Raw genomic sequence first — 25,443 nt, forward strand, 5'->3', positions numbered from 1 at the left:
AAGCTTTTTTGAGCTGGAAAATTAGTGAATCAGAGTCAAATTGAATGTTTTTCAAATAAGTTTCATACAATCTTTTCCATTTCATATAATAAGTCAGCCTTTTAAAGCATTTTAAAACTCACTAGAAATTTAACATAATCACTGTGAAATATAATTTAAAACTTTAAAAGTTAAATGAATATTTTAATGGCTTCAAAGTTTATTAATTTAAAATAGCAACTACAATATCAAGAGGCAGGCAGTAATATAAACACACTTTCTCATGATCGGGAACAAGAGAATCCTTTTTGTCAACCAGTTCCCTATAGCTCATATCCTGGAATGATATAAAGTTTTTAGACAAATGTGTTTGTATTTGGAAAAGTCTTCTACTTCTTGTTTTAAGTCCCAATAAATATTCTGGTTAAATAGTGCTTTACAAACTTGCAACTTGCTGGACAGTTAAAAAACAAGAATACAGGTGACCCATACCTATATCTGACAAAGGACATTTATTGTAATGCAGCCCTCAAACTACCTTTTTTCTAGCCCGTTACTATCCTACGTCTTTCTCACAGGTCATGTATGGAATTGCCACCTGTTATGGGTTGAATTGTGTGCTCCCCCCGCCCCAAATTCCTAACCCCCAGTATCTCAGAATGTAAATTTATTTGGAAATAGTGTCATTGCAGATGAAATTAGTTAAGTTAAAATGAGGTCACTAGGATGTGCCCTAATCCAATATGATTCATGTCCTTGAAAGGAGGAAATTAAGATAGAGACAGACATGCATAGAGGGAAGGTGATGTGAAGAAACACAGGGTGAACACAGGCATCTACAAATCAAGAAGAGAGGCAAGGAAAAGGTCCTTCTCTCACAGCTGTCTAAAGGAACCAGCCTTCCTTGATATCTTGATCTTGGACTTTCAGCCTCCAGAATTGTGAGACAATAAATGTTTGTCTTTTAAGCCACCCAGTCTGTGTTCCCTTGTTATGGCAGCCCTAGCAAATTAAGATGCCACCTATATTTATATAATTTCCAAACCAAGAAAACTCCATTAGCTATTTAAGTTGTTTTAACCATTGAATATATTCATTTTTCTCAAGAAATATGATCATCTTCTATTTCATCTCCCCCCTTCCCCTCGCTATGCTACTACATTTGGCTTTTCTCTATTCTTCTTAAGCTTAATTTCTTAATGTTGAGACACATTCTAAACAACTCAGGGTTTGGTGCCAGTTAACTTGTGGTAATTTTCTGGTATGCGGGCCTCTCACTGTTGTGGCCTCTCCCGTTGCGGAGCACAGGCTCCGGCTGCGCAGGCTCAGCGGCCATGGCTCACGGGCCTAGCCGCTCCGTGGCATGTGGGATCTTCCCGGACCGGGGCACGAACCTGTGTCCCCTGCATCGGCAGGCGGATTCTCAACCACTGCGCCACCAGGGAAGCCCTTTGTGGTAATTTTTTTGTGCATTTAGCTCCACCTCAATGCTAAGATTAAAAGCCAAATAAAATGTATTCATTGTTACTAGCCAAATATTTCCTTCCTAGAAGGGTGCCTAAAACTAAGAAATTTTCCAGGACCTGGGAATTTCAGTGCTAATACCTGGAAAGTGTCCCGCGAACCAGGGCAAATGATACCCTACACCTTGATAAGTTAAAAAGATGGAGGAATGGACTTGAAAAGGCTAATATTTCTCAGATTGTGGAGGTTTCCTAGAAATAGTGAGACAGAATCAGAACCTTGAGTGGTCAATATATGGGAGAGAATTCTGGGTGGTCTGTGTCTGACAAGTGAGCTTCTTGCAGGCTAGTCTTCCCCTCAAAACACTTATTGAATTGAAAAGTTATGTAAGGTAGGAACATGTTAAAAATAAACAAACAAAAAAATGCTCTGAAGTGTACAGTGGGGATTTTGCCTGTTTCATGCTGAGAAGACAAGAATTAAGACCCTAGAGAACACATTAGGTTGTCAGTTTGAAACCCTGGAGTAATGCATCTTATGCGCAGAATGAAGTAAACACGACCTTATCAAAAGTGCAAGCTATCAACCCTTCAGTTCAATCCCTGATTGGTGTAAGATAATAAGACCCCACTCTTTATCTGGTAAAAAAGAAAAAGCTCTCAGGAGATTATGGCATCAACTACAAATGTTTTGAACACAATGTAGGGCATCAGGCTTAGTTGATAGGCATGTCAAGAGGTATAAATTGCAATAAATTACTTGATTAATCTTCAAGAATACATAATAGAGAAAAGGGAAAAAGATACACAATACAGATAGGTTTAATAGAAAATATACAGTAAGATGGAGGATGGAAATTTTAACATAATTAATACAAATGGACTAATTTCTCACATCAATAGACAACATACATAAATCATGCATATGCTGCTTAGAAGAGATACACTTAAAAAATAAGGAAACAGAACTGATTAAAGTAAGGGATAGAAGTAGTTATAACATGAAAACAAATTCACTGAAAGTTGGTGTAGCTATTCAGATCTTTGTTAAGCATGCTTTAAGGCAAAAAACGTTGTTATAGCTCTAAACAAAATAAAAGTTGAATAAAGAAAACAGTTTATTGGGATTGAGATAGAGATACCCACCATCACCATTTCAATTCAGCAAGGTACTAGAGGTCTTGGAAAATGAATTAAGTCAAGGAAAATAAAATATATAAGGACTGGAAAATAAAAATAATTGTCATAGAAGGTAATGTTTAAGTCCCTTTTATTAGAAGGAGTCAAAACAAAGTTTCTTTTTTCTTTTCTTTTTGTTTTAGGGTCCCACAATCTAATTTTTCCTCTTTTTTAAGCATTATTGATATATAATTGACAAAATTGTCAGATATTTAAAATGTACAACGTGAGAATTTGACATGTATATATTGTAAAGAATTCCCCCCATCGACTTAATTAACAGATCCATAACCTCACATATTTACCTTTTTAAATGAGAATATTTATGTTCTACTTTCTTAGCAAATTTCAGTTATATAGTTCAGTGCTATCAACTATAGTCACCATGTTTTACATTAGCTCCTCAGGTCTCATTCATTTGGTAACCAAGTTTTTACCCTTTTACCAACCTCTTCCAAATTTCCACCCTCCCTCTAGCTCCCAACAATCACTATTTTATTTTCTGTTTCTATGGGTTCAAGCTTTTTGTTTGTTTATTTGCTTGGTTTTGTTTTGTTTTTAGATTCTACATATAAGTAATACTGTGCAGTAATTTGTAATATGTCTTTCTCTGTCTGGCTTTTTCACTTAGTATAATGCTGTCAGTTTCATCCATATTGTCACAAATGACAGGATTTCCTTCTTTTTTAAGGCTGAATATTACTCCAGTGTGTGTGTGTGTGTGTGTGTGTGTGTGTGTGTGTGTGTGTGTGTGTGTGTGTGTCTGTGTATACATATATCACATTTTCTTGATCCATTCATTTGTTCACAGACACTTTGGTTGCTTCTGTAATTTGGTTATCATGAACAAGCAAAATTCGATATCAAGTAAATTCCCATGAAATTTACTTTAGCTAGTCTCAGGGGACATATAGGTAGCCCATCAGCAATGTCCAATCAGGGCCAAAGTAATTGGAGTATTTGTACCCCTAAACCCATCCGCCTTTGGAAAGGTCTGCCCTTGATGAATACAAGGGCAGTCTTCTTGTACTTGAGTCAGTTCCAACAGCTTGAGTGTAATCCTCTGACAAAGAGTTGCAGGAAGAGTCATCATACTGAGAGTTGGTGTGCATGGAAAAATAGAAAATTTCATGTAAAAGGCAGGAGAGATGTTTTTTCAATTTACTTCGGTGTGTTCAAATTTCTTTCAGTAATGTTTTTTGTCTATGTAGAGTTTATGCACTTTTGAGGAAAATTTCTTCGTTTTTGACATTTGCTGATGTATTTAAATAGTATATTATTTTTAAACATTATTGTTTATTTGCTGATAGAATGTATATTATTGATGTTTGTATGTTTACCTTCCCCCCATCCAAGTTGATAAATTCAATTATTAATTCAAACAGATTATTTAAGTATGATTTTGGATTCTTAGATAACTTACCTGCATCCCAGAATGAAGGCTACAACAGAAAATAAAATTCCAGGCAAACGTGATAGGAAAAATACTATACTAAACTGTTTTGATTTGAAAAATATGTCCCCACCTGTCTCCCTCTCTTTGTTCATTATTCCTTATTACCTTTTAATCAGAGTGTTTATGCACAGCCCTGTCTGTTCTCCCTACTTGGACATCTAACATTCTTTCCATGCCTCAAACTTTCTGTACCCCAACTTCATAGTAAGTATGAAAATATATCTCTGTAAGGTTATATTATCTGAGATAATAGCCCATGAATAGTCACAGATTACCTTTCTAGAAATTTCCTATAAAGTCACTATCTTAATCCTGGTGAATGATTCAAATAGTGAGAATTTCATTTTCTGGGAAGAATGGTGGGAGAAATTTAGTTGAAGGGATGTAGTTCTGTGGGTTTTCTCTGACTATATCACTTTAACCACCAATTGTTCTTTGCTCCCAGCTAGACAAGATTAAAAACTTGTATGTTATATCAAATACAACATTCTTCTGACTGAAATTTGGCATAAAAGTTGTTCTCAGTAAACTGTACTGGGGAGTTTTGAACATCTTTCACTGATGCCAAGATTTTAGAACAACATGGGAAAAAATCTGAAACTACAAGAGCTTACATGAAGAATTTGAAAAATGACTCTTTTCAGTGAGTACCTGTGAATGAGCGTTATTCAGTAAATGACCATAATAATAACCTTCACTGAATCCTCAGAATGTAGACAAAAGGCAAAATAGTAAATGCTGGTGAGGACTAAGTCTGTTGTCATTACCAATTACCTTGTCTTCTCATTGATCTTTATATTTTCTCACTGTCTTCCATATCTTAAATGTAGCTTGACATTTCCTGATAAGAAAACTTATTGCTTCTTAGGTGTGTTTTTACAACAAAATGAAAAAAACGACTTTTCATCAATTATTCTGATAACCATTGTCATTAATATGTAACACTTTCATGTATTCAAATGGCAATTTAATACAGTTGTATAAGCCTAATTTTGAGAAGTCAAGAATAAGAATTTAAAATAAATATCACATTTATTATGCAGTTATGTTTTGCATTAGCATTCAAAAGAAAGAATGAACAAGTATTTTAGAGTAGTGTGCTGGTTCAGTGTAACTGGAGCTGAAGATTATTTTTCATAACTGTTCTTAGAGGTGTAGTAATATAAATTGATTTCTTTTGGCATCAGTACAGGGAAAAAGCAGTCTTGTTTAGGAAGATAATGTGATAGTCCATGAATGTATAAAAAAGCTGGAGTCTGGTAAAAGAGGTCACAACAGGAGGACACAGAGAGAAAAGAATCAAAAGGTGAAGAGAGGCTATGGTTGCTTTCAGTGTGATAAGAACAGGAAGTGAAAAATTCACAGTTGTAGGATGGCTGAACTAACTTTAAGAAATAGAGAGGTTTCTAATTCAAATTTGAGCTACTGGTTTTTCTGTGGTATGGTTATCTTGCTAAACCTTCAGTGAAGTCTTCTATACATACAGAAACCTTGAGTGAGAGTGTGTATGAATGTGTGTGTGCATGTGGGTGTGTTAGCTTATATATATGTGGGAATATCTGTGTATGTATAAAATAAGTAGGTTACATGATTCTTTTGCTTCTATCCACTCCCCCCAAAAAACAAGAGAAAGATAATTAATGCATTGAAGTAAGTTAACAGAAGCATGAACTTGAAGGTTATCAATGAGCTTGGAGGTGACCAAAGTGCCATAAGACCCTTAGATTTTGCAGAAATCTTAGGATGATATATGGTTATTTGCAAGCAAGAATATGGATGTTTCAGCCAACTTTATCAAGCTATTGATGGATATAGTGACCTCAGTTGACATACATGTGTTTGACTAACCCAGTCAGCAATTTACTTGCACTGTTTTGTTTTTCTGTTCATAATTTATAGATATTGAATCTCTTAAAACTATTAAAGAAAATTTAGACACACAAGTAAATGAGAAAACTTTTCACATGCAAGAATAAATTTGCCTATAAGCAACTTCATATCAATATCCTTAAACACTTGTAGGTACAGGATGTCTCTAGATGCTTTAACAAATAAAACTCAACCTCTCAGTTATTAATACAGTAGGAATCTACTTCTTACTTACAGATTACTGTGTATGTGATGGGTATATTCATGGTGGTCATGGTGGTATACACAGTCATTCAGAACCCCAGGAAGATGGAAGTGTTGTCATCTTCAACATTTAAGTTCAAAGTTAATCAATGTCCATCCAGCAGAAGTAGAAAGAACAGAATCATTAGTGAATGTTTCTTATAGGCTAGACCTGAAAGGGTCTGACAGTATGTCTACTCATCATCAGTTATATACTACACCTAACTGTGAAGAGGCTAAAAAATTTAGTCTAGTTTTGTGTTCAGAAGAAAGAGAAAACAGAGAGGAGAGTCTTTGTAAGGTATAGTCTGCCCTGTGTTTCCAGATAACTGAAAAGTACTCCCCCTCCCAGAGACTGGCCAATGTTTCAGAAGCTCACTGCCACTCTTGCAGGGGGACAGCAAGGGTAATTTTTATATACTATTCACATAATACAACTTAAAAAATATATATACAACCAAGACAACTCACCAGAAAAGATATACAGATGGCAAACAAACATATAAAAGGTGCTCCACATGATAGTCATTAGGAAAATGCAAACTAAAACAATAATGAAATAGTGCTGTACACCTATTTGAATGGTTAAAATCTAGAACACTGACAGCACCAAATGCTGAGGAAGATGTGGAACACCAGAAACTCTTATTCATTGCTGGTGAGAGTAGAAAATGCTACAGTTACTTTGAAAGGCAGTTCGGCACTTTCTTACAAAGCTAAATTAAACATAGGTTTACCATAAGATCCAGCAGTGGAGCTTCTAGGTATTTACTCAAATGAGTTGAAAGCTTATGCTTACACAAAAGCCTGCACATGAATGTTTTAGCAGATTTTGAAATAATTGTCAAAATTGGAAGCAACAAAGTTGTCATTCAGTAGGTGAATGGATAAACAAACTGTAGTGCCTCCATGCAATGCATTATTCAACACTAAAAAAAAAAAAAGCTATCAACACACACACACACACACACACACACACACACACACACACACACACACACCCTGAAGAAACCTTAAGTGCATGTTGAGAAGTGAAAGAAACCAATCTGAAAGGGCTATAAGCTATATTATTCCAACTATATGATATTCTGGAAAAGGCAAAAGTATAGACAGTAAAAAATTAGTAGTTGTCAAGTGTTCAGGAGGAAGAGGAGAGAGATGAATAGATGGACAAAGGGCATTTTTAGGGTGACACAGCTATTCGTATGATACTCTAGTAATGGGTACATGGCATTATGTGTTTGTCAAAACCCACAGAACTGTACAACAATGAAACCCAATATCAATTATGTACTTTCATTAATAATAAATGTACCAATGCTTTACTTTTTACTTTTCTGTAAAACTACAGCTGCTCTAAAAAAATAAACGCTATTAAATTTTTTAAAAAAAAAATATTCAAGACTACTTTAGACTTTCTGACAATTTACCTACAGATATTTCAACACTTTGAGAAAGGAGAATTGATAACTAAGGTAGGAGATGGGAAACACATTCCAGAGAATTCTTAGTGGAGTTTGAAACAAGAGGTCTCCCAGTTATGCGATATGAAAAAAACTTTCTGGAAAATAAGTAAAAACATGGAAAACCCATTCACAAGGTCTTCAACAGAAACTGACTCATTTTTACATAAATCATCAGCTGTTCTAAGCAGCACCTGTTTTATTGAGGAATCCCCAACAAATCTCCCACTTTAAATGAAGCTTTCACCACCCTCAATCTCAAATTCTTTATCTTCTCAACTGTCTCCTATCTTTAATAATAAAAAACACATAAAAATACAACCAAAATACAATTAAACAACCTAAACTATTACCAAGTAAAATGAACACCCTCTGGATTTCCAACTCAAGGATATTTTTGTGGGAATGAGAACTACTTAGTAGCCTCATAGGAAGTAAGCCTGTTATAAATGAATGACATTCCTTATGGTTTTAGAAATTTCTAGGCAATAAGACTATCCATTAAGTAAATTTGGATTTTAGCTCTCAGTTATTTTCAGTGAAGCTTCTAACCCAAGGATCTAGTTAGACAGTCTTTGTGTGATGATTCCATTAATTGAAACTCCTGAAGAACCATGTCTAAATTACTCACAGATTTATCCTTGCACCTAACACAGTACTTGAAAGAGTAAGAAGTCGGTATATTTTTGTTAAAGTAAAATCTAAGTAGATTAGAGACTCTGCCCAAATTATATTATCTTTTCTTTGAAATGTTCATTCTAGATTTTGAATGCTCTCAATAACAATTTATGAATAAGTGCCTGAGCATCAGCTCTCCAACCTCTTTTTGTTCATTGTGTTCTCTACTAAAGGAAAATCCTGACTCTACATTCTAAGAACTGCACCAGTCATATTCTAGATTAGCAGTAATTTCCCACCAATTTCCATGTCATGAATTAGGTAAGGATTTAAAGGACTAAAGTTACATTTTTCTAGGTATAATCTGTAATATACTTACTTTGCAAAGTCATTTTTGTACAAAAGTAAAAAGGTAAATGGCATGGTCTCTACTACAAATCAGCGAATATTGATATTTTTCTGTTCATTGCAGTTATATAAGAGACCTTGAGAAAATATGACTCAGTCCTCTGGCTTTAAGTAGATTAATAAAATTAAATCAAGGTCTTCAATTTTGGCATAAACTCATTTGATCTAGGGTATAAAGGATAATAATATGGGAATTATAAATTGTTTCATACTTCATATTTTCTTTGGTTTGGGGGCTATATAAACAAACTTGCCCTAAATTTCTTCAAATCAGATTATGAATAGCTACAGAGGTCATGAATAGTGATGAAATAATAGTTATTTTATTAATTCTCAAAATAACTTTAAAACTGTTTGCTGGAAAGGAATAATTAAACAAAATAATGAATGTAGTAACCAACCTGAGTGAAATATAATTTTTTTTAGCTGTGATACAATTGACATATAACATTATATTAGTTTCAGGTGTACAACATGATGATTCAATATATGTATATATTGCCAAATGATCACCATAATAAGTCTAGTTAACATCCATCACCAAAAATAGATTATTTTTCTTGTGATCAGAAATTTAAGATCTATTCTCTTAGCAACTAAAAATATAAGATACAGTAAAACTTACTATAGTCACCATACTTTACATTATATCCCCATGACTTACTTATTTTATAACTTGAAGTTTGTACCTTTTGACCACTTTCACCCATTTCATCTACCCCTTGCCGCTGGTAACCACCAATCTGTTCTCTGTATCTATGAGTTCAGGTTTTTTGTTTTTTTGTTTGTATGCTTTCAGATGTCTCATAAAAGTGAGATCATATGGTATTTTCCTTTCTCTGTCTGACTTATTTCACTCACATAATGACTTCAAGATCCATCCATGTTGTAGCAAATGCTAAGATTTCCTTCTATTTTATGTCTTAATAATATTCCACTGCATATATATATATATATATATATATATATATATATATATACATACATCATATTTTCTTTATCCATTCATTCATTGATGGGCACTTAGGTTGCTTCTATGTACTAGATAAGAGGGGAAGGGGCAACAGGGGTAGGGGCTTAAGAGGTACAAATTATTGTGTATAAAATAAGCCACAAGGATATATTGTACAACACAGTGAATATAGCCAACATTTTATAATAACTATAAATGGAGTATAACATTTAAAACTGTGAACCACTATATTGCACACCTTAACTTTTATAATACTTCAACAAAAAAATAATGTTGCAATAAACATGGGGATGCAGATATTTTTTCAAGTTAGTATTTTTGTTTACTTTGGATAAATACCCAGAAGTGGAATTGCTGAATCATATGATAATTCTATTTTTATTTTTTTGAAGAATCTCCATATTGTTTTCCATAGGGTCTGCACCAATTTGCATTCTCAATAACAACACACAAGGGTTCTCTGTTCCCCACTTCTTCACCAACATGTTATTTATTGTCTTTTTAAAATAGTCATTCTAACAGGTGTGAGGTTATATCTCATTGTGATTTTGATATGCATTTCCCTAATGATTAGTGATTTTGAGCATCTTTTCATGTACCTGTTGGCTGTCTTTAGGTCTTCTTTGAAAAAGTGTCTATTCAACTCTTCTGCCCATTATTTAATCATCTTTTTGAAGTTGAATTATATGCATTCTTTATATATTTTGGATATTAATCCCTTATCTGGTATATGGTTTGCAAATATTTTCTCGCATTTGGTAGGTTGTATTTTCATTTTGTTGATGGTTCACTTTGCTTAGTAGAACCTTTTTAATTTGATGTAGGTCCATTTGTTTACTTTTGCTTTGGATGCCTTTACTTTTGGTGTCAATTAAAAAAAAATTATCACTGAGACCAATGTCAAAGAGCTTTCCATTTCTGTTTGCTTTTTCTAGGAGTTTTACAGTTTCAGGTTTTATGTTCAAGTCTTTAATATTTTTTGAATTAATTTTTGTATATGGTCTAAGACAGTGATCCAGTTTTATTATTTTGCATGTGGCTGTCCAGTTTTCCCAATATTTATTGAAGAGTCTGTCCTTTCCCCCCATTACATATTCTCAGTTCCTTTGTTGTAAATTAATTGACCATATATGTGTGGGTTTATTTCTGTGCTCTCTATTCTCTTCCGTTAATCTATATGTCTGTTTTTATGCTGATACCATACTGTTTTGATTACTATAGCATTGTAAAATAGTTTGAAATCAGGAAGTGTGATGCCTCCAGTTTTGTTCTTCTTTTTCAAGATTGCTTTTGCTATTTGGGGTCTTTCGTGGTTTCATATAAATTTTAGGATTGTTTGTTCTATTTCTGGGGAAAATGCCATTGGAATCAACAGCTATATAAAGTGCCTTATTTATCTTAATGTATTGTTGTAATTGGAGTGGCTATATCTTAAACATGTGGTTTTAATTGGATTATAATCTGGGAAAGCATTAATAAGATGATTCTATATGAAAATGAGAGTATATTATTACATAATTACATTTTAAAATTAAATTGAATATGTTTAACCCATACCATAAAATGGAAGTAGATGACAATCTCAAGTGAGGCAAATACAAATAAGCTGGAGAAAAATTGTTATTATTACATTTTGTTTTTATTTTATTTGTTAATTTCAGATTAAAAAGGTGAACATGAGCTTTTTATGTCCAGCAAAAGTAGTTAAGTAAAATGGATCTAAGACATTGGGACACAGTAACTTAAGGGGAAATTATATTAACAAGGAAAAATTTTGTAAACATTTTGTATTTCAGATATTTCTCCCAAATCTTGTTACTCTTTATGCTTTCCAAGTTAAGTTCTGGTCTATTTGTAGGTTATAATTTGTCATAAATTTGTCTAAAGTGTATATCTTCAAAATATACATAATTAGTAGATTTATGATAAATGGGATAAGGATTAATAGCATATATGGAGTATACCGTCTACACTTAAAAGAAATGTCAATATATTTAGCATTGTAGAAACTGATATTTGCAGAATGTTAGTAGATGAGACGAGTTAGAAAAAGAAGAGAGTGTGGATACATATATAAAATTTAGATGTAAAAAAGAAAGGGAACAAATTCATCTTTTATTGCTGTTGTGATGATGGTGATGCTGTTGTTGTTATTATTATATGAGAATAACATTAAGAGAGTTCCTGCTGATTTTCTTGCTATTGTCTTATTGAATGTTTTTAACAAGGCTTATGTCTAGATGTCAGTAGAGGACACAGAGTATATCTATGTGATATAGCATAGATAGCATCAGTGATGCTACTGATATTTTAACAAACATTCTAAAATTCAAATATTCAAATGACTGTTTCTTCTAAAAATGCATTTAAATGATGTTGCTATTTCTAGAGATGTATTTTTTGAATTGCCTTCCAAATCTCTTACTCATTCTTTTGAATATCCAAAATGGTGGCAAATAATTATGCCTTGAAGGTTGATTTTAAATTAGGTTAATATTGGATGTCATTTTAAGCACAGAGGATAAATGGGTTATCAAATAGGATACTACAATTTGTGGTCAAAAAATAAGATGTGAATAATAGTAATAATAATGTTTTTCTTCATATGCTTTATAGATTGTTTCCAAAAGCAGACATTTAAAAAATATTTCCAAATATGGCAGCATAACTAGAGTAAAACACTTGGCCTCCCAAGGCAATTGTTTCAAAGGACAAGACTCATTTGTAGTGTAAGTTCTGTTTCTGAATTTAAAATATTCTTCTCTAGAACCAGCATAGATATTTTACACAAGTGAGAATGTAAATTGCATTTTTCTTTAAGTGAAAAACAATTTCTTTGTAGATTTACCTAAAGGTGAGCTAGGTTTGTAAAATGTTTTATAAGTTATATAAATAGTGATGGTAAGGCATTCTTTATATTAAGCACACGTTCTTTAAATAAATAAATAATTATTAAGTTCCTGACTACGGGGCAGTATCTAATGTGTTTGGTATGTATTAAAAAAGAAAAAAATGCTAATGATATTTGTGGCATTAGTGGAGCTTACATTCTAGTAGAGCAAGGCCAAAAAAAGGGTCCATTATGTTAAAAAGAAAAACAAAACAAGGTAAGCAGAATCAAGATGGGTGTGGCAAAAAGCAGGTAAATTTTTTAAATAAGTGATCCGGGTAGGCCTCCTTGACAAGGAGATAGATGACCAAAGACTTAAAGGAGTTGGTCAGTGTCCATAAGGATATATTTAGGAAGCCCATTCATGGAAGATGAAATAGCTAAATCAAATCCCTAAGGCTGGAGCATGCCTATCATACTAAGAAACAGAGCAGGAAGACTGCTGTGGCTGAAAAGGAATATATGGTTAGGGAAGTAATACATTAGGAGAGTTGGCTTCTACTTTGCTTGAAGGGTGGTTCAAAGAAGTAGAGTGGCATGACCTAATTTCTCTTTTAAAAGGATCACTCTGTGTGCTGCTTTGAACATAGACATGGAAGGACAAGGTTAGGACCATTGAGACCAGTTATCCAGGTAAATGATGATGGTGGCTCAGATGAAGGTGAAGTGGTGGTGATGAAAAATATTCACTCTAAATTTGGGGACCATTGGCTTATCTATGGTAATGAAATAAAACATATTTTAAGGTAGGGCAAGAAAAAATTAAAGGTAAAATTCTCTCTGTGTGTTTGTTTGGGCCTCCTCCCTCCTTAATATGCAGTGTGCATCTTCATTACACATTAATCAGAGCTCCTCAAAGATGGGAGTGCCTGCTCAACTGTAAAGATCAATTTTTTTTTTTTCCATTCTTCTGATGCTAGCAATGTAACTTCTTGAAAGAATAGTGTTCTTTCCCAGCTCTGTAGAGGGTCATGGTGACTTGCTTCTCACTTTGCACATGCTTACCTGGACTATGTATCCTTGGTGACCTTTATGAAAAATATCAGTATGCCATTTTGATGTACCATCCTTTGTCTCAAAAATGTATATGGCTGTGCCTTCGACTTCTAACAAGCAGAACAGTTCTCAGAGTTTTCTGAGAATCTGCTTCCCAGGTTATAATCCTCAGTTTGGCTTGAGTAAAATTCCCTTTTTTTCCTTCTTGATAGTTAATTGAATTTTCATCAACAATGGCATTGAAATACATGATGGCTAAGATGAACAGGGAAGGAATGAAGATAGGAAAGTTGGCCCAGAACTTAGCCCAGTGACAGTAAAAACCCAAGCCTGAGATTAAGGAAGATGATGTGGCATCAACTTCATGAGTTGAAAAATAGGTGATGAGAGATGTCTTTAAGAACTAGAGAGAGAACAGAGCATTCCCAGTAAGTAAAGGGATTGACTTTATAAAGGAACATGGATAGTTCATCTGTTGTAAAATAAAGGAAGACAGAATATATGGAAGCACATGCTGAAAATTAAGTAGATGTAATGATGATGTTTTATGGATGTTTGTTCCTGATTACTTCCATTTTCTCATTGAGGTTAAAAGCAAACTGTTCCATTGAGTGAGAGAGTAGAGCAGGTACTGTAGGTTTGAGGAGAGAGGGAAGATATGGTATGAAATTGTCTTTTGGCATAAGGGTTGGCAATCTATGCTCCACAAGCCAACTGTCTATTTCAATTTTTACTAAAATAAACCTCGCCCATTTGTTTAAATATCATGTATGGCTTTTTGAAGGTACAATGGCAATTGAGTAGTTACAACAGAATCTGTAAACCCTGCAAGCCAAAAATACTTACTACGTGGTCCTTTAAGAAAATATTTAGCAACCCCTGTCATAGAAGATTGAAAGAGTGACTGGAAGAGACATATAGTGTGAATGTACAGCAGAATTGTGATTCATTTAAGAGTTAACTCATAAATGTAAAGTGAAACCACTTGTGTGGTTTCAGCTATATTCATCTGCTTAGGTATAGATATGGAGTAGGTCAAGCATTGGATTATTTGGGTGTGGTTTTGCTAACTGAGAACAGCCAAGAGGAAAAGAGAATCTAGGGTATATGCAAGGGAATGATTATAATGATTTATTATTAAATTCAACTTAATTAAGGAGAAGAGAGAGGCCATAAGAGGGAAGAGGAATGGTTGAAAAATTAACAATCTCAGTTGGCGTGAAAAGATTGCTGGAATCAGGTGAAAAAGAATTTTCTTGAAAGAGGGAAGCTGATGGTCTTTGAGATGCGTGGAATTAACTTTTTGAAAGAGATGTGATTATTGGTAATGAGAAGTTCTAGGGTATGACCATGGGGAGAAGAAGCTGAGGAAGGGTAAAATATAAGATAATTGATGGAGCAAAATTTAAGGAATTGAGAAGTTAAGGTATGGAAGGCATCATCTGTGTGTTTATTTAAATCACTAAGAAATAAGAATGTCAGGAGCTTAAGTAATTGAGAAATGGGAGTAGGTTCAAAGATACCAGCAACTATGTGGCGAGGTTGATGATATTAGATTGGAGCTGAGGGTTTTTAGAGAGAAGGAAGGGAGACTGACTGACTGAATGAAAAGTTAGAACAGTGGTATGGAGACTGTGGGAGAAAAACCTGCCAAGACCAAGAGCAAAGAAGAGAAACCAGTGTCCTCAGAGAGAATCAGGTTTCACTAGGGCAAGGAAGTGAATATTTTAAAACATTTTAGATAATCAGCGAGCTCCTTCCTATTTTTTATAAGGATACATTTAAAATAAATATAAGATTCTTGAGCGATTGTAGACACATGTAATGATTTGATATCAATTTTGCAGTTGAAGTGTTTTAAATCTATAAACTCTTAATTGTTGATCCAGTTACTTTTGTCTTTCCATGAATGTTGACTTAATCAGGCAATTTATGAAATATTGATTCACTTTTTGAAACCATGTTTTAGGATGAATTTGACAAGCAAGAGTACTTCAGAGTCAGAAAGTCTAGTTTGGCTAGTTATAATCTATACCATATATATATACATATATACACACAAATGATTGAAGAAGTCTAATTTATCTAGGGGGCATGGAAAAGATACAGACATCATAGTGCCATAAAATATTTAAAGAACAGCCATGTAGAGATGGAGGTGACTTACTCTGTATAAAAATTACAGTTGTTCAGCAAGGTAGGGCTGCTTTAGGAGACTTCAAATGAAATCTTTATCATTTGAAGAGTTTACTCAAAGTTTATTTGTAAGGGATGTAAAAAATTTTTTGCATTTTCCAAGTGTTTGAATACATGATTCCTAAGAAACTTTTGAAATATCCTGATGATCAGTGTCATCTGTCTAATACATCTATATATTTAACTGAATTTTTTTCTTTCTTCTTCTGGATGTTTATTACTGAGCATATAGATTTATAGATTATTGTTGAAGTGGTATACTTTATGTTTGTTGTCATCATTCAAAGGTATTTATTTGGGCAAATATATTTAAATTCAGCATTTCCCCCCTAAAGGGATTTATCTTTGCTAGTTCTCATGGCCACTCTGGTTTCTATATTTTGTATATCAATTTTCTAAGACAAAAAATCAAGTTTAAATGATGTTGTCAAATTATATCTGGGGCTACAGATTAACTTTTTATCTGCTATCATTAGTCAAATCAGCTAAATTAACTCCTACTTTGACAGTTGTTTAGGTTAGGAACTTTATTCTGTGTCAAATCAGAGAACCAAATTTAATCTCATCCAGAACTCAATCATTAAAGTACACCAAATAAAGTTTCAAGCCAAAATGGTAGCAAAAATGAGAAAATACACTATAAAAGACATTTGGAATTTTGCTATGATCCACTGAAGTTCAAATGCTTTTGTGACATTAATTTTGTTAACAAAGAAAAAAAGGAAAAAAATTCAAGCTATGCTATCACGGTGGCTCTGAGAGATAAACAGTCTTTTCAGGGCAATAGAAGTGCTGAAGCAACAAGGGACAGGCTCTCAGTGAAGAGTTACAATTTATGAATCAAGTAGATGATGTGATTGTTAGGGCTTGAAGGGAAAGAAGTAGGCAAAATTATGCTGAAGGGCTTTTTAAAGTGTAGTTTGACTGCTAAGTCTGGAACCCAAAAGTAGCTTTGCTTGTTTCAGTTACAGAGGTAATAACAGGATGAAACATAAGCCATTTCAGTCTAACCTCCTTCACTTTGAGAAAGACACGCATCTATGTCTTATGGATGTTGTGGGCTAGACAGTTGAGGAACACCTACTGGACACATAGAAGTGTAGGAATTGGGCTTCCCTGCTGGCGCAGTGGTTGAGGGTCTGCCTGCCGATGCAGGGGACACGGGTTCATGTCCCGGTCTGGGAAAATCCCACATGCCGCGGAGCGGCTGGGCCCGTGAGCCATGACCGCTGAGCCCGTGCGTCTGGAGCCTGTGCTCCGCAACGGGAGAGGTCACAACAGTGAGGCCCGCATACCACAAAATAAATAAATAAATAAATAAAAAAGTGTAGGAATAAATGATGTAGTGGTCTAATGGATTAAGGCATTTTTGTACCCTGGGAAACTATAGTCCCCCAAGTCAGTGTAATTTTATGAGAGAAAAGCTCAAACTTTAAGGGACACGCTCAGGGTTGTGTCTTTCATGATGCTGCTTAATATTTGTTTCATGTCAATAGCTCATTGTAATCCCATACCCAGAGGCAACATTAAAAACTTCTCCTCCTTACAACTTCAATATTTTCAATTTTTAATTATCAATATCCTCAACATTTTTGTTTGTTTGTTTGTTTTGTTATGGTATGCGGGCCTTTTTCTGCTGTGGCCTCTCCCCTTGCGGAGCACAGGCTCTGGATGCGCAGGCTCAGCGGCCATGGCTCACGGGCCCAGCCGCTCCGCGGCATGTGGGATCTTCCTGGACCGGGGCACGAACCCGTGTCCCCTGCTGCATCGGCAGGCGGACTCTCAACCACTGCGCCACCATGGAAGCCCAATATCCTCAACTTTTGCAGTCAGAAAAATATCAGTGACCACAACACATAAAAATGATGGTATTTGTCTGACATTGGCTAAGGGTGCAGATCAAGACTTTTCTAACTCGATATATTGAAATTTGCCTTTGAAAAAAAAATAACTGTTTCTAGGAGATATATTTATTTCTAGAGTTTTTGGAGAACTGTTAGTTGATTATATGGTCCTCTCAGATACTACAAATAAGAAGCCCCAATGTAAAACCCTGAAAGATAAATATACACTTAATCTCTATTTCAGTCATTCTAAATATGTTCTTTCATAAGTGTGACTTGTCCCTTGTTGATGGCTATAGGCATGGATAAATATATATATATATATATATATATATATAAGAAACCTTTTAGGGACTTCCCTGGCAGTCCAGTGGTTAAGAATCTGCCCTTCCACTACAAGGGATGGCCACGGGTCCCATCCCTGGTTGGGGAGCTAAAATCCTTCATGCCACACATCGTGACTAAACAATTTTTTTAAAAAGAAAACTTTTATTTTGATATGAAATATTCATATGGAATGAGAAATATAAATGGCATGCAAATAATACCCAAATCACTGTACTACTTAAAAGGAGAAACCACCTTTCCTTTGTTTTGATCATTCACAATGATTGAAGTTTGGTGATTATTTTCATCTAATACCTGTTTTGATATTCCCATAGTAATTTGTTCTTTTTATTTTGTCTCTTCATTTTTCTGTTTTTTCTTGTTATTGTTGTTATTGGCATAGCATTTCATTTGGTTTCCATAAACTATTTGTTCTCTTCTGTAATAGTTCATTAACACATATTTTACAGATCTCATATTGCTTCAATATTACTCAGACCTCTACTTAAGTAAATTACATCTCATAATCTATAATGCATACCTTTTAACATATTGTCTATTAATGTCAAACAGCCTTTATGGATGAAGAGGTGAAGGACACTTGATTTAATAGATACTTGCATGTTCATTGTCTGATTTAACCATGTGAAATTCATACCCTGCTGAAACTTCATGAAACATATGAAAGCACATGTATATGTACATATACATATATAAATCTATGAACTTTAATGTTGCCTTAAAGTATATTATTTACCATAAATCTTCTCTGAAAAAATATGATTAGATTACTGAATCCTCCCATAAATACTCAGGGCTACCTCAGGTCTACCACAATGTATAGAAGGTATATGTTCAAAAGATTCACAACTTTTTATTATTAGCAAGGATTTTATATTCAAGACACGTTTTGTTTCCAGCTCATTAACTATATGTAGCTGAAGCACCTAATAATGACTCACACATAGTAGGGATTCAATGGATTTTTTTTTTAATGAAGGAAAAAGTGAATGACCATAGTTCAATTGTTAGTATTTTTTGAATAGCTGGATTAGTGGAAGCTCTAACTGTTCTGTGTTCACCCAGTTTTAACTAGATATCGTAAGGGCTAGATTGCTTCTTCTCAAGAGGGCTATTTCATCACACCAGCTATATGGAAGAAACTATTCAAAATAATCTAAACAAATTATCCCATTTAAAAGTTCTTTCATTAAAAAACCTATAGCCAGAACCAACAGTGAGCCTCAATTATAGAAACCAGTGGTACCTCCATTGGGAGATGTATTTAGTGGGAGGTAGACTTGAGCTCAATAAGAGATTAGAATATGTTGCTGCAGCCATGATGGCATTTTAATTGGACTCTCTAGGTCATAGAATATGTTTTCTTCTTTTATCTACCCTTAGGGCTATGCAGAGTTCTAAGAGTTTACGGAACATAATAGAAACTCAATAGGTGTTAAATGTCTTGCAACAGTAATAATCCTATATGTCATCCATTCTAAGATGCAATATACTTAACATTTTATAATCTTTAAAATTGAATTGAAACTTACAATCAACAGCATTGTATATTTGCTATTGGCCAGATGGTAGTCATGACTTATCATCTATGCAGGCATCAGTTTCGTCAGAAGAGTTCATACTGTAGCCACTGCTATTGGCTTACATGCATTTATGGCATTTCCCATGTTGAGTGTAACTTCCATTAAAAATTATTCAAACAATTATTTTAAAAATGAAACAAAGACTATTCACTGATTTTGCATTGAAACAAAAAGAGAATGCAGACAGTCATGGAAATAATAGCAGGCTATACATTTTATGAATGAAACATTTCAACTGCAAAGTGGTTTATGAAACCTAAAAGAGGAAGATACAAGTAGTTGAAACTATGTATATGTTGTTATTGAAATGAAATCAAAGGCAAAAGAAATTTTAAATCTCTCAGAAGAGAGAGAAGAGATTTTAAGGCAAGTAGAAGCTAATGGGACCAAAACATATGCCATAATGGACTACTTTTATATATTAGTATCATTATTTACTTGCCTTTTAAAAATGGAATATAAAGTGTGTCTTAAAAATTGATAGCTTGGATTCAGTGAAATCAAATTTAAAATTTAGTTAAAATTTATTGAGTGTTCAGTCTATGCTAAACAATCTATGGCATTATTTATTTGTTTCATGAAAGAGTTAAGGCAACTGTAAACATTATATTTAATCTTTACACCATAAAATAGGTACTATTCTATGAATTTTATATTTATGTAGAAAAGGATTCCATAAACAAAGTATATAAAAAATGTATACTAGATCCAGGGATGGAATCTAGGCCTTTTTGGGTCATAAACTCATGTTATTTCCATTACTTCCTTGAGAAAATTGTACAGTACATTTATTTTAACTGAACTTAATATCAGTATAATATATACATTCTAGTGGTTAAAATGTAATGTTAAATTTAAGTGAAGAGTTTAAATTTTACTTAGATATACACATGTACAAATGCAGTTACACACTTTCATATATACAAGCATTCAACATTTTCCAATATAAAACATATTTGAGTATTTGGCATATTATTGTTTTGAATTTTTGCATTTCTTCACTGATTTGGTTATGTAGGAACCAACTATCGCCAATCTAATTCACCAATTTAGTAAATTTTAATGATTTTAAAATTTTCAAAAGACAGGTCCATGGATAAAGAGTTGTTGAAAATCTCTAAAACTATGTTTTTCTTTATGTTCCTGGATTCTGGAAAAGTCAGAGTATCTTCTAAGATCATTAAAGTGAATCTCATTTAGGTTTAGAAATAGAGTATTCATGTTAGATTAAATAAGAGTGCCACTCAGATAACTTTGAGGTTTTGCAGATTCAGCCTTTCCATGAAAGAAAACTGATTTTCATAAATTTTCACTTCTGATTAGAGCCCACTAGAAATCCCTTAGGGCTTCCATCTGAAGTGCACAGAATATTTTAAGCACGAAAGCCCTGTGCTTACAATATTCTCAGTGCAATTATATTCCTTGTGTACAATCCACTTCTCTTTTATAGAGTGATGACGTTATTTTGTCTAAGTTTGTGGTGGAAAAGCTCATTTAAGACCAAGGGATATTCACTAATTTATAGTTTAGTACTATGAAAGCCTTCTCATCCCCAAATAAATGCCATCAAGTATATTTTGTTGCATTCTAATTTTATGATTCCATGGTTCCCAAATACACAGGTTTTATTTTGCATACTAGTTCAGAATTCCAGATTAATTAAACTTTGTGGAAGAAAGAATGATTTTGTAAGGCACAGACATGAAAGAACTGATTAGGTATGTGCAGACTACAATTTGTTCTAATGGTTTATCTTTGTTTCTAACAATTCTTGCTTGTGTATATTTCCACCTGTTAAATTACTCTATCATTTACTGTTTCCTGCTATTTGACAAGAAAACATTATAATCACAATAAAAAGTAATTTAGACTATTACCAATCAATGAAATATGTCCCAGTCTAAAATGAGATTGAAATAATTTATGGGATTTTTACAGTCAAATCAGAATGGAGATTATTCCACAGGGGGGAATCAACTTCTGCAAAACTGCAGGCATCATATATTTCCTAATAAATTCTCACAGCTGAAACAATGTCATTATTGGAAGGCAGCATAGGAAATTTGATGCAATCAGAAGAATCTTACAAATAAATGCTAGCAGAAAACAAAAAGGATTTTTGTGGACCCATAGTTCAGTAATGGCTTTGGAGTTAATGCAAAATGAAGTTAATGCAACATTAAACCTAGGAGGCACATCACGTTTAGTACTGGTGGTAACTCACCACAAATACTGTTTGTTGACTTATTTGTTTGACTTATTATACTTTTAACCCTAGGAAGACTTTCCTCACAGTAGTTAGCAGCTTAACAATGGTGTCACCTCTCCCCACTGCCCACCAACACACAAAACTGAAGTGTCCTAGAGAGGAAGCATTTTATTTCACTGTTGAAAAGCAATTACATTCAGTTCCTCTTTTTCTGGCAAATGTAACCTCTGAGTTTGAAGGCTTTATGAGCAATGACAAGATTTGAATGCATTTGCTCACTATTTTATGCTGAGTTCATGCACTGAATTTTACCTATTTATAAATCAACTCACATTCATCACAAATGTGACGATATTTGGAAAAGACAAAACTTTTAAGAAAATACTTAGGAACAATTGGGTCCTAAATAGACGTGACGGGAAAATGAATAAATGTATTGTGCCATTCTTTTGTTTTCCTAACATATAAATATAAAATACTTCTTTATTCTCCACTTGTCTTCTCCTTTCCCTCTCCCATTTCTTTTCACTTCCCACCTTTAAGTTTCTGATGTTTCATCAGTCACCTTATTGAGAGTAAAGAGTTGAATTCTCCAAGTAATTCAGGCAAATGGAGACTACAGTATGTGGGTGGGAGAGAAAGATTGTTAACTAGTCGTAGTCCTTTAATGTGGATTTACTAAATTCACTAATTTTTTCAACTTAAAACTGGGCTCCTCCTACTTTCCATGAGATCTGTTAAAAACAAGAAATGGGGGGATTCCCTGGCGGTCCAGTGGTTAGGACTCTGCGCTTCCACTGTAGGGGGTACCGGTTCTATCCCTGGTCAGGGAACTAAGGTCCCACATGCCACGCAGCATGGCCAATGGAACAAAACAAGACAAAACCAAGAAATGAACATGAGAAAATTAGTGGAATAAGGTGGGAAACATTACTTAAATAGTGACAAAAGGAGTCATGGAACTTCTCATGAGAATGCAAGTTGTATCAAGTATGAAATTATGTTAAGCAATTACTTTTAAACTAATCTTAACCCCCTTGAGGAAAGACTGTGACTTTATTATTTCTATTGAAGTTAAGAAATAAAACTCTTTCTGCAAAAAAAAAAATCTAGAATTAGAGTTAATTCCAAATATATATAACATATATTGCTTTATATTCCTGTACATCATCCGGGATGCTTGTCTCATTTAAAATTTAAAAAATAATTCAAACTATCCCCTGGGAAAAGTGAACATTAATTTATTCATTCTCAATGAATGAGAAGACATTCATTGTGCTGCTAAAGAGTAGTAGACATAAAATCAAAGTGTGTTCTCTACCTTCAAGGAAATGCCAAATGATAAGAATACAGTGATACAACAAGCATAATAATGTAAAAGATCTGTTGTATGTTTTCTTACAAAGTGATCTGAACTGTCCTTTGCTTGATGTCTGAACAAACATATATATATAACAGGTTATATCTTTGTATCTTCTGATTTGTACATTAGCAGCTAAACTGTTGAGTAATGCCTTTGAATAATCACAGGGGCACAGACTGTTAGAAAAGATTAGATTTGTCATCAGATTTTTTTCAGCTCAGTAGATTTATTTGTGCATTATTAGAAGATGAGGATTGCCTGAGTGCATGTAGCTTGAAGCCACTTTCAATTTGCCTCAGGATCAGCAAATAGACCCCTACCTAAATGCTTCCAACACATTGATTGTGAAGAAAATTAATGAAACTTTTGAGTTCAGAACTACTGAGGGAGACAAAATTTATTTTAAGACTCTGTGACTACAAATGAAGGCTGCCATCCTCCTTTCTTATGATATAAATGTCAAGAAATTAGGTTCCTTCATGCTAAACATCTCAGTCCCACTACCGACAGAGTTTAATTTCCTATTAGACTATTTTAATGTCTATATTTGATTTGTGACCATAATGTTCATTAAAAAAAGATATATTCTGTTTATTTACTATTTACCAAAAATTATATCTATTTTTCCTTTAATCCTTACAAGAACACTATCAAGCACATATTAGTGTTATTCCCAATTTATTCATGAGAAAAATGGGATATAGAATTAAGAAAATTGTCCATGCTCATGTATTCAATAAGTGGATGAATTAGGGCTTAGTTACAGGTTAGTTACCAAATGAATTTCTGTGCCCCGCCCCCAATTCATATGTTGAAATCTTAACCCCCAATATGATGGTTTAGGAGGCAGGGGCTTTAGGAGATAATTACAGTTGACTTTGAACAACACAGGTTTGAACTGCAGCAGGGCCACTTACACAATGATTTTTTTCAGTAAATACATACAGTACTACAGCTCTGCGGTTGGATGAATCTGAGGATGCGGAACCATGTAGAAGGCCCACAGTAAAGCTATACTCAGATTTTAGAATGTGGGGAGGGTCAGCACCCCAACCCCTGAGCTGTTCAAGGGTCAACTGTAGATGAGGGTAGATCTCTGATGAGCCAAATTTGTATCCTTTTAAGAAGAGACATGAAAGATGATTTCTCTCTTGGCCATGTAAAGATACAACTAAAAGAAAGCCATCTGCAAACCAGGAGGGGTGTTCTCACCACGTACTGTGTCTGCCAGTACCTTGATGTTGGAGTTCCCAACCTCCAGAACAGTGCTGAGAAATAGATGTTATTTATGCCACACAGTCCATGGTATTCTATCATAGCAGGCTAAACTGACTAGGGCAAGGTTTAAGCTCTAAAAGCAACATTGTATGCTCCCTCATATTAAACTTTATTATCTCATGTGTGAAGTGGATAACACTTATGTAAAATAAAATCCACATAAAAAATGCTCAATAAATATTCATGGCAACAATTTGTACATCTGTTACTACTAGTAGTGCTACTTACTATGTGAAACCCAAACCTCTATTGACTGACTCTTTTTCACAATAGCTATGTAAAGTTGAAACTGATTATAGGAATGTTTGATATATTTATGCAATATGAAATTGTCCCAGTTCCATTAATTTGTTATTGAATGTATAATCATATATTTTTTTAAAAATTGCAATCTTTTCTTCACACATATATATGTATACTGATTTGACAAAATATGATTTTGAGAAGATATTTTAATAAAAGAGATTAATGTATATTGGTAATATTTTATATTTTTTGTTGGTTACTAGTCACCATTATTTCATTTATTTATATGCACAGATGGTATCTCTGATTATGTTGAGGTATTTATGTCTCACCACACAAAATTCTTTACTTGAGGTTAAGAGAAAGCATATATACTTGCTTATACCTTTAGGAATTCCATAATTATCTTAAACTATAATGGACCACTCATTGATTTTTTAATAGCATCATTTCCCATTATATAGTCTTAGCAGTTTTAAGTTTATTATACTATAAAAATTTAATAGGCATATTATCATTTCTTCTACCAAACAAGGATGGAAATATTGAATAGTCTTAATGTATCCAGAGTCATTCCAACTATCTGCATTTTTTGTCAACAGTAACTACTTTGTAGATGAGACAATACTTAAAAGCAAGATCATACATTCCCAGTTTAATAAGGATATTATATTTTAAAACTAATTAAACTTCAAAAGCAACTGTATCTTTCATATACATATATATTTCATAATATTCTATGTTATAAACCATATAAAGTTATGTGAATTACTGTTCCATTATATGCTTATGTTGGTAGATTTAAATTCTAACGATGTGTTTAGTCTGCAAATGAAGTA

Source organism: Kogia breviceps, chromosome 5 (assembly GCF_026419965.1).
Source record: "Kogia breviceps isolate mKogBre1 chromosome 5, mKogBre1 haplotype 1, whole genome shotgun sequence".
Classification (NCBI taxonomy): Eukaryota; Metazoa; Chordata; class Mammalia; order Artiodactyla; family Physeteridae; genus Kogia; species Kogia breviceps.